A 12119-nucleotide genomic window follows, 5' to 3' on the forward strand; every position below is an offset into this window, starting at 1 on the left:
AAAGACAGACAGATACTTGGATAGAAATGGTTTAGTGGGATATGGGACAAATACAGGCAAATAGAACTAGTCTGGATAGAGTTCTTAGTAAGCATGGATGAGTTTGGGTGATATGCTCATTTCTGTGCTGTTATAACTGACAAATTAAGCAACAATTGCACGTTTGTATTCCCTGGGACACATGGAAGTCTTGCACATTACTAAAATTTACAAAGCAATCCAAAGCTATACCTCTCCAACGCTTTACAATGCCTCCAGAGAAGACAAAAGTGCTGGAATAACTCAGCATTTCTGGGAAACATGTATAGGTGACTTTTCGGGTCAGGACGGTTCTTCAAAACCTCCTCAGAACGTCGAATCCATTAAAAACCAACTGGAGCAGCGCGGGAATTCACATGTACCCAAACTTCTGGAATAAAAACACATGTCAGCAGTTGGTAGAGAACATGCTTGGTTAACAATTTTTTTTATGGAAACACTTGCTTTATCTGACTTAGCCAATCGGTGAATCTAATTCCTGGCCACAGACCACTGTGGAGGCCAAGTCTTTGGGTATTTTTAAGGCCGTGATCTGCCTTCTTGATTAGCAAGGGTACGAAAGGTTATGGGGAAAGGCAGGGGAATGTGTTTGAGAGGGAAATATAGATCAGCCATGATTGAATGGTGGAGTAGACTCGATGGGCCAAATGGCCTAATTCTGCTCCTATAACTCATGAACTATGGTTCTAGACCCAGTACAATTTGCTCTTAACTACTTAAAATAATTTTACAAGCCATCCCAATTCAGTAGACAATTACTGACAAACATCAACCTTGCTGACAATACCTACATCACGTGAATATATGAACTGTAAATAATGACCCATACTGTTCGTGTACTGCACATGCCACATATTTACCAACAGCACATTTAAAAGATGTTCGTCAATTACATAAGCGATAAAGAATATGGAACTGTGATAATTTTTCTTACGCACTTAGAAATATGAGAGATGAATGACCGAGACCAAAGCATGTGATGTACAAGATTAAAAAAGCATAGGTGCATGGTCAAAGTTTAAAAAATTAGAATTGAACTTTGAAAGTGATAGAAATAATTAAATTCCAGAGTTTTTTCATTGCTCAGTAGTTTAATCGCAGCTTCATTGCATCAGGATATGTTTAATTTAGTTTTGCAGCAAAATCTACAAAATTGGCACCCTCATAAATTCAAATAATTCATCGTGCACGAACTTCAATCATGCCCCAGTAAAACAACAGCACATTTACCGGCAGACCAACAGCATTTTTGTGGTATGCAATTGACAGCCAGCCTCTACGCTAGAACCAGAAAAACCGGCCTGTTGTTGGTCCCATCACAGAATTTAGGTTACTGAGTTTTTACACAAGCCTTTTGCCTTTGTATTCTACACCTCATGAAAAACAAACGAAATATATTTGGAAGTGTAAAAGACTTGCAGTCTTTATTTTTTAATTACCTTTACACTTCCAAATATATTTAGCTCCAAATATATCTTTGTCCCTCAGCTCCCCAAACAAGTTTACGTTCCCTTAGTTCCAAAATGTTACATTTTACATTACCACAATGAACAATATTTATTTTAAGGGAAAAAAATTGACTACACTTCCCACCCTGTTTCCTCGATCCCCTACTCCCAAATTCTCCGTCTACACCACATCTGCACCCAGGATGTGTTCCATACGAGGGCATCGGAGATGTCCTCATTCTTTAGAAAATAGGTGCAGGAGTAGGCCATTCGGCCCTTCGAGCCTGCACCGCCATTCAATATGATCATAGCTGATCATCCAACTCAGTATCCCGTACCTGCCTTCTCTCCATACCTCCTGATCCCTTTAGCCACAAGGGCCACATCTAACTCCCTCTTAAATATAGCCAATGAACTGGCCTCAATTACCTTCTGTGGCAGATAATTCCACAGATTCACCACTCTGTGTGAAAAAAAACTTTCTCATCTCGGTCCTAAAAGACTTCCCCCTTATCCTTAAACTGTGACCCCTTGTTCTGGACTTCCCCAACATCGGGAACAATCTTCCTGCATCTAGCCTGTCCAACCCCTTAAGAATTTTGTAAGTTTCTATAAGATCCCCCCTCAATCTTCTAAATTCCAGCGAGTACAAGCCGAGTCTATCCAGTCTTTCTTCATATGAAAGTCCTGCCATCCCAGGAATCAATCTAGCGAACCTTCTCTGTACTCCCTCTATGGCAAGAATGTCTTTCCTCAGATTAGGAGACCAAAACTGTACGCAATACTCCAGGTGTGGTCTCACCAATGCCCTGTACAACTGCAGCAGAACCTCCCTGCTCCTATACTCAAATCCCCTCGCTATGAATGCCAATATTATAGATGAGGCTATCACCAGGGTCTCAATACCCGCAGTTCCATTCTTGCTCCCCCTATTTGTAACAAGGATAAAGTCCCCCTTGTCCTCACCTTCCACCCCATCAGCCGTTGCAAACAACAAATTATCCTCCAACATTTCCGTCACTTCCAACGGGATCCCACTACTGGCCACATCTTCCCATCTCCACCCTTTTCTGTTTTCTGCAGAGACCATTCTCTCCCTAACTCCCTGGTCCACTCGTCCCCTCCTACCCAAACCACCCCCTCCCCAGGTACTTTCCGCTGCAACCGCAGGAGATGTGACACCTGTCCCTTTACCTTCCCCCTCGACTCCATCCAAGGACCCAAACAGTCTTTCCAGGTGAGGCAGAGGTTCACCTGCACCTCCTCCAACCTCATCTATTGTATCCGCTGTTCCAGATGTCAACTTCTTTACATCGGTGAGACCAAGCGCAGGCTCGGCGATCGTTTCGCTCAACACCTCCGCACAGTCCGTCTTAACCAACCTGATCTCCCAGTGGTTCAGCACTTCAACTCTCCCTCCCATTCCCAATCTGACCTTTCTGTCCTGGGCCTCCTCCATTGTCAGAGTGAGGCCCAGCACAAATTGGAGGAACAGCGCCTCATATTTCACTTGGGTAGTTTACACCCCAGCAGTACGAACATTGACTTCTCTAACTTCAGATACTCCCTGCTTTCCCTCTCTATCCCCTCCCCAGTTCTCCCACTAGTCTTCCTGTCTCCGACTGATCCTATCTTTGTCCCGCCCGCTCCCCTGACATCAGTCTGAAGAAAGGTCTCGACCCGAAATTTCTCTCCAGAGATGCTGCCTGACCCGCTAAGGTACTCCAGCATTTTGTCTACCTAATATTTATTTTATATTCTGGTATGGTCACCAGATTCGTCTGGAGTCTAAAATATGAACATTAATTTAAAGTCAATAAATTCTGCTTCCTATCTCAATTCTCAAGTTTAGGTCAGTTCGTTGCAGCAAACCACCTTAATATGAACACTTATGACTTCAGTAATTTCCATTCAGTAGAGGGAATACAAATCTCAATTTTTTAAAATTCTGTGCCCTTCACATATTTTACTAACCAGTAAGCCCAATTCCGTCCACAATTGCATTAAACACTTCATGAAAGAAAATGTACTGCATGACTTCAAGCGAACATCCTGAGGCATCCCTGGGACACAAAGATGGCCAAGCGAGGACAGAGACAACGGTTCGCAGGAACTGCTCCAATACATCGACCACTCAGGCCAACCGGACTTTGAATAATGGCAACAAATATGGCGGCGCCATGTAATATACGCAAAATGAATTTCAGTGCATGCGAGATAAATAAAGCACTATTGAACTATTAAACTACTCATAAGAAGTCCATCCTCCTTGTAAAAGAATAGCTTTCATTCCACCAGGAGAGCATAAAAGGCTTTTGTTTTCAAGCAATGACATCAAGTACATGGCTGTTAAGATAAATCTTCAGGCAGATGCAAACACACACTTGATGTTGCCAGGATTTAGATTTTCTCAAATTTATCTCTTTAGGCCCTACAATACTAAAATTTTGTAAAAAGGTACAAGGCATCATAAGATTTCTGCTACCACCTGTGTTCTCAGCCCCTTGCTACACTCCCTATGCACTCACGAATAGTTATGCAGCCAGATTCTGCTATTACTCCATTTATGAGCATGCAAATGACACAACCACAGTGGGCAGGATCTTGAACAATAACAGAACAGAGTACAGGAAGGAGAGGTACACTGTGGAAAGCATCATATTCGGATGCACCCCAGCTTGCTTGGAAATTATTTTGCCTGAAGCCACTGGAAATTGTAGTTAGTTGCAGATGCAGCCCTGTCCATCACACAAACTAGCCATCACCTTCAACTTAGTCTACATTTAATGCCTCAGAAAAGCTGTCATGTGACCAAAGATCACTTACACAATGGCCATTACCTCTTATCCCCTCCCCTGTCAGGCAGAAGGTACAAAAGTCTGAAAGGACATACTACGACTTGCAAACAGCTTCTTCCCACGACTACAGAACAAACTTCTCTTAAATTACATGCAAGGTTTGATCTACCAACCTTGCTCTCATGCTGCAGATCGCCTACCTATGATTACCACCAAATTCTCAGGTTTAGATCTCTTTTTTTAAACCTCCCTTATACACATGAACACCGTCTTAGATTCAAATTGGTATCCACCTTTATTTTTATCAGACACCAATCTTTAATGCATGCATTCTTTTTATTGGGCATATCTCATATATGCCCTTTTCAACTTCAGTTCAAATATCATCTACAGCTCTATCTACTAAACTTTCATCTACTTAATCTGGCTGTGGCCCCTTCGACTAATCTAACTTTTTCTTGACTTCACGCAACTGCTTAGAGGCATTATACTAAACAAAGATCTAGTAAGACAAATTTCAGCAAGTTTAGCTCCTGTGGGGCTAATACATAAATAGTTTGTTACTGGGCATTCAGCAGATTCTCAGCAAATAATACAAGCACTGCAAAAGACAACCACTATTAGCTAGACAACAATCCATTTCCAAGTAATTTGCAAGTCGAATTGGTAGTAAAGGCAAACACAACGCTAGCATTTATTTCAAGATTGCGAGAATACAAAAACAGGGATGTAATGCTGAGGCGCCAAAGGTGCTAGTCAGGGCACATTTGGAGTATTGTGAGCAATTTTGGGCACCATATCTGAGAAAGGACATGCTGGCTCTGGAGAGTGTCCAAAGGAGGTTTACAAGAATGACCCCAGGAATGAGATTAACATATGATGAGCGTTTGACAGCACTGGGCCTGTACACACTGGAGTTTAGAAGAACGAGGGGAGACCTCATTGAAACTTACCGAATAGCAAAAGACTTGGATAGAGTGGATGTGAAGATGATGTTTCCACCAGTGGGAGAGTCTAGGACTAGAGTTCATAGCCTCAGAATTAAAGGACATTCCTGTAGGAAGGAGATGAGGAATTTATTTTGTCAGAGGGTGGTGAATCAGTGGAATTCTTTGCCACAGAAGGCTGTAAATGGATATTTTGTAATAATAATAATAATATAATATTCATTTATTGTCATTGCAACGAGTACAACGAAATTAAAAAATAGCCAATCCTGACGGTGCGTACAAACATATATGCAATAAATGCAAAAACAAATAAATACAATTATATTAAGTACAAAAGATTTTGTACTTTTGTACAAAGGCAGAGATAGATTGATTCTTGATTAGTACAGATGTCAGGAGTTATGGGGAGAAGGCAGGAGAATGGGGCTAGGAAGGAGAGATAGATCGACCATGATTGAATGGCGGAGTAGACTTGTTGGGCCGAATGGACAGAAGCCTCATATTGCAGCCTCAGATACCCGAAGTTGACAGGATAGTTAATAAAGTAGCGTGCAGGATATTTTTCCTTATTACTTGAGGCACAGAACACAAGAATAGGAAGTTATGTTGGTTAAGTGTTAAATATTAGTTAGATCAGTTAAAGGACTGCCCACATCACAGGAGGAATGTGACAGCACTGGTTAGAAAAGTAGGAAGACATGGCCGGCCTGGAACAACTGGCAAGGACGGATTTACTTTTGAAAAAGCAAGAAGGTAAGATTTAATCGAAATATAGAAATTCAGAGGCAAATAGAAAAAACACAATTTACATTAGCAAAGACAAAAAAAGGGACAGAGATTTAAGGTAACAGCCAGATGCGAGTTGTTAAAATATCTTTATTTTCCCCAATCAAGGAGAGATCTGGAACAAAATGCTTTCAAAGGTTGCGAAAGCAGAGCCCTCATTAAAAAAAAACAACTTCACACTTGGACTGTAGCATGTTTTTTCAATAGGCAAACAATGAGTCCAGGCGTCTCCTTCTGTGTTATAAATTTACATAATCTTGTTTCAAATGTTCATTACTGGTATATTGATATTCAAAAATAATCTAGAATGTTACTTTATAATCTGTAAACACGTGTTTGACTACAACTACAAGAAAAGTACCAATTCAAAAACCAAAGCCTCAAGAGATCCTACAGACAAAATCTGGGCCAAAGAAATTGCAAGTTTTTGCAAATGAAATAAACAGAAAATCCCAATTAAAGATCCACATATTGAAGTTTAATTGACCAACATCGGTGCAACAATCCCAACTATCACTTGTCATAGCTAGCAATTGATACCAAATGAAAAACCTTAAGAATTGGATTGGCCTTTAAAAGACACAGACTTGACAGCAAAATGGTCCCCTTCTCTGCTGTGTTCTTTTACATTCTGTTTATCTGCATACCTGTAGATAGTTTGTGCAGTTAACAATGCAGACAAAATAAACTTAAACTTTTACATAGCATCAATTATGACCACAGGAAATTAAAAACTCATAACAAATGAAGCATTTTTAATGTAAGCTCACTGGTGTACAAAAAATGATTCTCCCAATGGACAAAATATATAACAAATTGCCATTAGTTATCCACATCAACATCACAAACGCTGAAGCTGCTTAGTTGGAGTGGATATTTACAACAGCAAAGTTAGATAGGAATTCACTGGAATTTAGAAGGATAAGAGGGATCTTATAGAAACATAAAATTATAAAAGGACTGGACAAGCTAGATGCAGGAAAAATGTTCCCAATGTTGAGGGAGTCCAGAACCAGGGGCCACAGTCTAAGAATAAAGGGGAGGTCATTTAAAGTTGTGAATATGTGGAATTCTCTGCCACAGAAGTCAGTATTCACTGGATGAATTTAAAAGAGAGTTAGAGAGAGCTCTAGGGGCTAGCGGAATCAATGGATATGGGGAGAAGGCAGTGCTGGCTCAAAGGGCCAAATGGCCTCCTCCTGCACCTATTTTCTATGTTTTCTATGAATAATCTCCAACAGTATACATCAACTATATTCCAGATAGGTTTAAATCAGGCAACAATTAGAGAAGCCAAAACAAGAGTTTGGCGATGAAAGTCAAGATGAACCAGATTATCCAACATCAAGCTTCAATTTTACAATTAAGCCAAATTGCCCTCCTATCTTGAGAAATAACATTGTGAAATTTTACATAGAAATCGGAAAAGCACAGTACAGGCACAAGCCCTTTGCCCCACAATATCTGTGCCAAATATAACACCAAAGTAATATAATTTCATCTGCTGCATATGATCCATTTCCTTGATATCCATGTGTCTATCTAAAAGCTTCAAACACCACTATCGTTTCTGCCTCCACCACCACCCTTGGTAGTGTCTTCTAGGCACCTGGCACATGTATATATGCCCAGCTCTTTTAAACTGGTATTCAATATTTCCATCCTGGGAAAAAGGTTCTGACTATCTACCCTATTTATAATGCTCAAGTTTATACACTTCTAATCTGGTCTCCCTTCAACCTCTGATGTTCTAGAGCAATTTGTCTAATTTATCCTTGTAGGTACTCCCATCTAATCCAGGGATCATTTTGCTAAACCTCTTTTGGCAAACCACAATGGTGCAACAGTAGAGTTATTGCCTTACAGTGCGAGAGACCCAGGTTCAATGCTGACCGGGCACTGTCTGTATGGAGTGTCTCCTGCGCGTGGGGGGAGGGGGTGGGGGGAAGAAAGAATGGGGTTGGGGGGAGGGGAGAGTGGGGGCAGGGGAAGGGCAAGTTGGGGTGGGCTAGGGGGCAATGGAGCGGGTCAGTGGGAGGTATAAGGGGGATTGAGTGCGGGGGGGATTCAGGGTGCTACACCAATACAAGAGAGACTTCGGGTCCAGGGCTCACCCTCTCAGTCACACCCTCTCCCCTTCCCTGCCCCCCCTCTATGAGGAATGGACCCAACGGGTCGACTTGGTCTAGTATATTCCAAAATTACGGATAGTGTGATGCTTCAAGTTTATGAGCATGTGAGCGTTTTGGCCTAAAATTATTTAATGCAAATAGTTTACTCAACTCAACCATTCATAGACAAGTTTTGGAAATGCTGTTTTGTGACAAAAACCTTCCCATTTATCTGAATGCGTAGGACACAAATAGTTCCTCATGTCATTTTCTGGATGGCATTTCAACTCTTATAGGGGACAAAATATGTATTCAAGTATCTGACATCTGCAGTATAATTAAGAATTTTTGATAAATGGCTTACGACCTTATTCGGACATCGGCTAAAATATTGTATATTGGATAGTTAATAACATTCTTTGGTCTCTAAAATTATCCATAATAATAGGTCATAATTTGACAATAAAATTAAGGCATTTTTATAAACTTTGCCTTCTTTGAGGGGTCAATATGAAAATGCCTCCATTTCAGAAGACAACAGGAATACTATATCACAATTAAGGAACCAAAGCAAACCATCTGAAACATCACCTATCCATTCCCTCCACAGATGTTGTAACTCCAGCAGTTTGTGTTTTGCTGTTACTGCTCACGTTAAAAATGCACTAGAAGGACATGGCCCGTGAAAGTCTACAATGTAGCCGCAATATTATTTTCCAAAGCTAAGTTTTTTAAAATCAAGTAACTAGCCCATTCTTGTTTACTCGGCATTCTCACTTCAGCCCAGTGTATGAAACCCTCACAGGGTTAACAACATCAAGTCAAGTCAAATTTATTTGTCACATACACATACTCGATGTGCAGTGAAATGAAAGTGGCAATGCCTGCGGGTTGTGCTAAACCAGCAGGTTTATAAACAGATTCTTGTGGTAAACAATCATGCAACCAGAAATGTGATCTTATGTAAGCGTTAATGGTTTAACCTAATCCAAGTCAAAAGCGGCACAAATAAAATAATGCAATGCTTGTCAAGGCATTTTAAAACACACCCCAACCGTTTAAAAAGGCAGGATTTTATGAAGCTCGTGTAACCCAATTATTCCCGGGTTTTAAAGTAGCACGCACTATCAACGCTTCAATTTTTGGAGAGGAAAAATTCCGGAGGTTTTTAACTCAAATTATCTGAGGAAAACAGATCCCGGGACAGAAATCACGAAAGTATTGTTAAAATAAGCTGAAACGTACAGATTCCACGTACACGCAGCCCAATTCAACATATTATAAGTTAATTAACAATCAAACCGGGATCGGAATCAAACATTCAATAACAATCGAATAGTAAGTTTAAAAACACGCAATAAGCCCAACTGTCAAATAATCAGGTCTACGAATACTGCCATGCTTCAATTGCAAGCACACAGGTTAGACAGGCACCTTAGATCAAGAAAAAAAATCAGAATGAGTACAAGCACCATTTCGGGAACAGACAAACTAAAGCATCAGCAATATTTAATATATTTCAAGTTAGGCGCTTCAGCAACATGCTTGCGCCCCCCCCCCCCCTCCCACCAAACAAAATAGCTGCTTTGGACGTTCCCACCCCTCCGCGGTCATAGATTTGAGTTTACATTGACCTTACAACACACTGGCCGCGGGACTGATGAAGCTAGGTCCAAGTGGGCAACAGCATCGCACTCCTCCAGCCTGCACGCGTCTTCCTGGGAAAGTCTGCAGCGCTGCTCCAGAAAAAAAGGTATCAACCTTCTACTGGCCCCACGCCCAGCTAGGTTCACGACAGCCTGCTACCCCGGTCCACTAACAGGTTTGCTGCAGATTTATATGCCCCACCTGCCAAATCAGCACCTTCTTTTTCATTTCCCCATCGTGGCCCCAACTCCAAGACCCCTCTGCTCCATTCCGTCAACACTCTGCATCTGCTTTCCGAAAGATCACGTCCGAAGAAAGCCACTCGGCTTATCGCTCGCCGAACTCCACCCCCTATGCTCCCCCCCAAAATCCTCCCTCCACTGCTCTTCCCTCCCCACCCCAAAATTCGCCATCCACTGCTCTCGCTCCGCCTCTACGTTTTTCCTCCTCCTCCTCCTCCTCCCCATTGCGTTCTCTCCAACCACTCCTCTATTCTCCCACTCTCGCATCCCCCAGCCTCTTCCACTACCCCCACCCCCAAACACCCCCCCTCCACTGTTCTCATCCCCCAAATCGCCTCCACTACTCAACCCTCATCATCATCATCCTCCCTCCACGGTTCTCTCCTCCACCCTCTTCCCCCTCTCCTTCCAACTGCTCTCCCACCTTCCTTTACCACCACCGCTCTCTCCACCACCTTCCTCTAACCCCTTTTCTCTCACCCTACCTTCTTCCTATAACCTGATATGTTCTTCCCCGTTCCTTTACTCCTGCAATTTACCTGCTTGTTGCTAACCTGTACCACTTCTTGTCGACCTTCCGCAGCTCCTTCCGTACATCTTCCCGCCCCTCAGCCTGTGGCCTGCCCTTTCCCCCGCCCCCCCCCCCCGGTCTGTAACCTGCCACCCCGTCTGCAGCCTGTACCCCGCCGACCTGTTTTCCACCTTCCCCGGCCTATAACCTGCCACCAACATGCCCCCCCCTCCAACTCCTCCCCACCCGGCCTGCAACTTTTATCCCTCTCCCCTCAGCACCTCGCATCCCCCCCCCCAAAAAAACAGTTTCCTCCCCCAACACGAACCCGGTCTCCCCCACTCCAACAGTTCCCTCGCACCCACCCCAATCTGCCTCCCTCCAACCCCCGCACCCACCCCTACCCCCGGCACCCACCCCTGCCCCCTCCAACCCCGGCACCCACCCCTGCCCCCTCCAACCCCGGCACCCACCCCTACCCCCTCCAACCCCGGCACCCACCCCAACCCCCTCCAACCCCGGAACCCACCCCTACCCCCTCCAACCCCGGCACCCACCCCTACCCCCTCCAACCCCAGCACCCACCCCTACCCCCTCCGGCAACCTGTCTCGTCCCCAATCTCCCCCCCCCCCCCCCACTGACCTTGGCTTGGAACCTGTCCAACTCCAACCACCTCGCCTTCCCCACCCCCAGCCTGCAACCTGTCCCTCCCCGACCAGCAATCTCCTCTCTCTCTCTCTCCCCCTCCGGCCCAACCACCTGACCTTCCCCCACGCCCCTCCCCCAGCCCCGGCCTGCAACCTGCCCTTCCCCGGCCTGCAACCTGTCACCCACCCAGCTCCAAACATCTGTATACAAACGGTCTCCTCCCCCAGCCAGGGTCCCTGCCCCCGATACACGTCCCTCTCCAGCCCCCGGACCTGCAACCAGTCCCTCCATCCATCCCTCCCTCCCTCCATCGCCGGTCGTCTGCTGTCCGTGGACGCTCACCCTTTCTCGCGGGTCCACAGGTGAAGCGGGGCCTATGTGAGTGGATCCGGTCTCCCGTCGGCCGGCGAGAGGTGGCCCGGGCTCGCTCTCTCTCTCTCTCTCTCCAGGAAGCTGCGCTGCTGACCGCGCTCGGAGCCGGCCGGCCGGCGGGCGCTCTCACTCTCTCCCTCCGGTCACTGGGGCCGCGCTCGGTGCCGGGCGAGCAGGCTGATGGACGGCGCTTGCGCTCTCTCTCCGTCTCTCTCCCCCCCACACCCTCCCCCTCTCTCTCTCCGGTCACTGGGGCCGCGCTCCGCCGGGGGACGACTTTTAAACACAAGAGACGGCCGTTAACGACAACTTCCGGTGACGACAGCCGGCCCGGAGTCTGCGTGGGCGCAGGCGCGTCCCCGGTCCCCCCCCCCTTTCCATTCTGCCCCCACCTTGTCACCCTCAATCTCCACATTTGTCCTCCTCACTCTGCGCTCCCCTTCTCCCCCTCCCTGCCTACCCATCCTCCCTACCTACCCATCCTTCACCATCCTCCCTACCTACCCATCCTTCACCATCCTCCCTACCTACCCATCCTTCACCATCCTCCCTACCTACCCACCCAT

The 12119-nt window shown here is 45.1% G+C and overlaps 1 protein-coding gene across 6 annotated transcripts in view; it reads right to left on the reverse strand.

The window, feature by feature from the left end:
• LOC144592693 (solute carrier family 45 member 4-like) overlaps positions 1–11809 on the reverse strand; it is a 59806-nt gene extending 47997 nt beyond the window's left edge. For 2 of the 6 annotated variants that reach the window (XM_078397542.1, XM_078397539.1), the window contains exon 1: positions 11524–11809. The gene's annotated coding sequence lies outside the window, so the exon portion shown is untranslated. Of the gene's footprint in view, positions 1–231; positions 290–9771; positions 9869–9980; positions 10028–10560; positions 10619–11523 lie in introns of those variants that run through there. The other 4 variants (XM_078397540.1, XM_078397546.1, XM_078397543.1 and 1 more) reach the window with 4 other exon arrangements.
• Positions 11810–12119: the final 310 nt, after the last annotated feature.

The sequence above is a fragment of the Rhinoraja longicauda genome, chromosome 4 (assembly GCF_053455715.1).
Source record: "Rhinoraja longicauda isolate Sanriku21f chromosome 4, sRhiLon1.1, whole genome shotgun sequence".
In the NCBI taxonomy this organism is placed as follows: domain Eukaryota; kingdom Metazoa; phylum Chordata; class Chondrichthyes; order Rajiformes; family Arhynchobatidae; genus Rhinoraja; species Rhinoraja longicauda.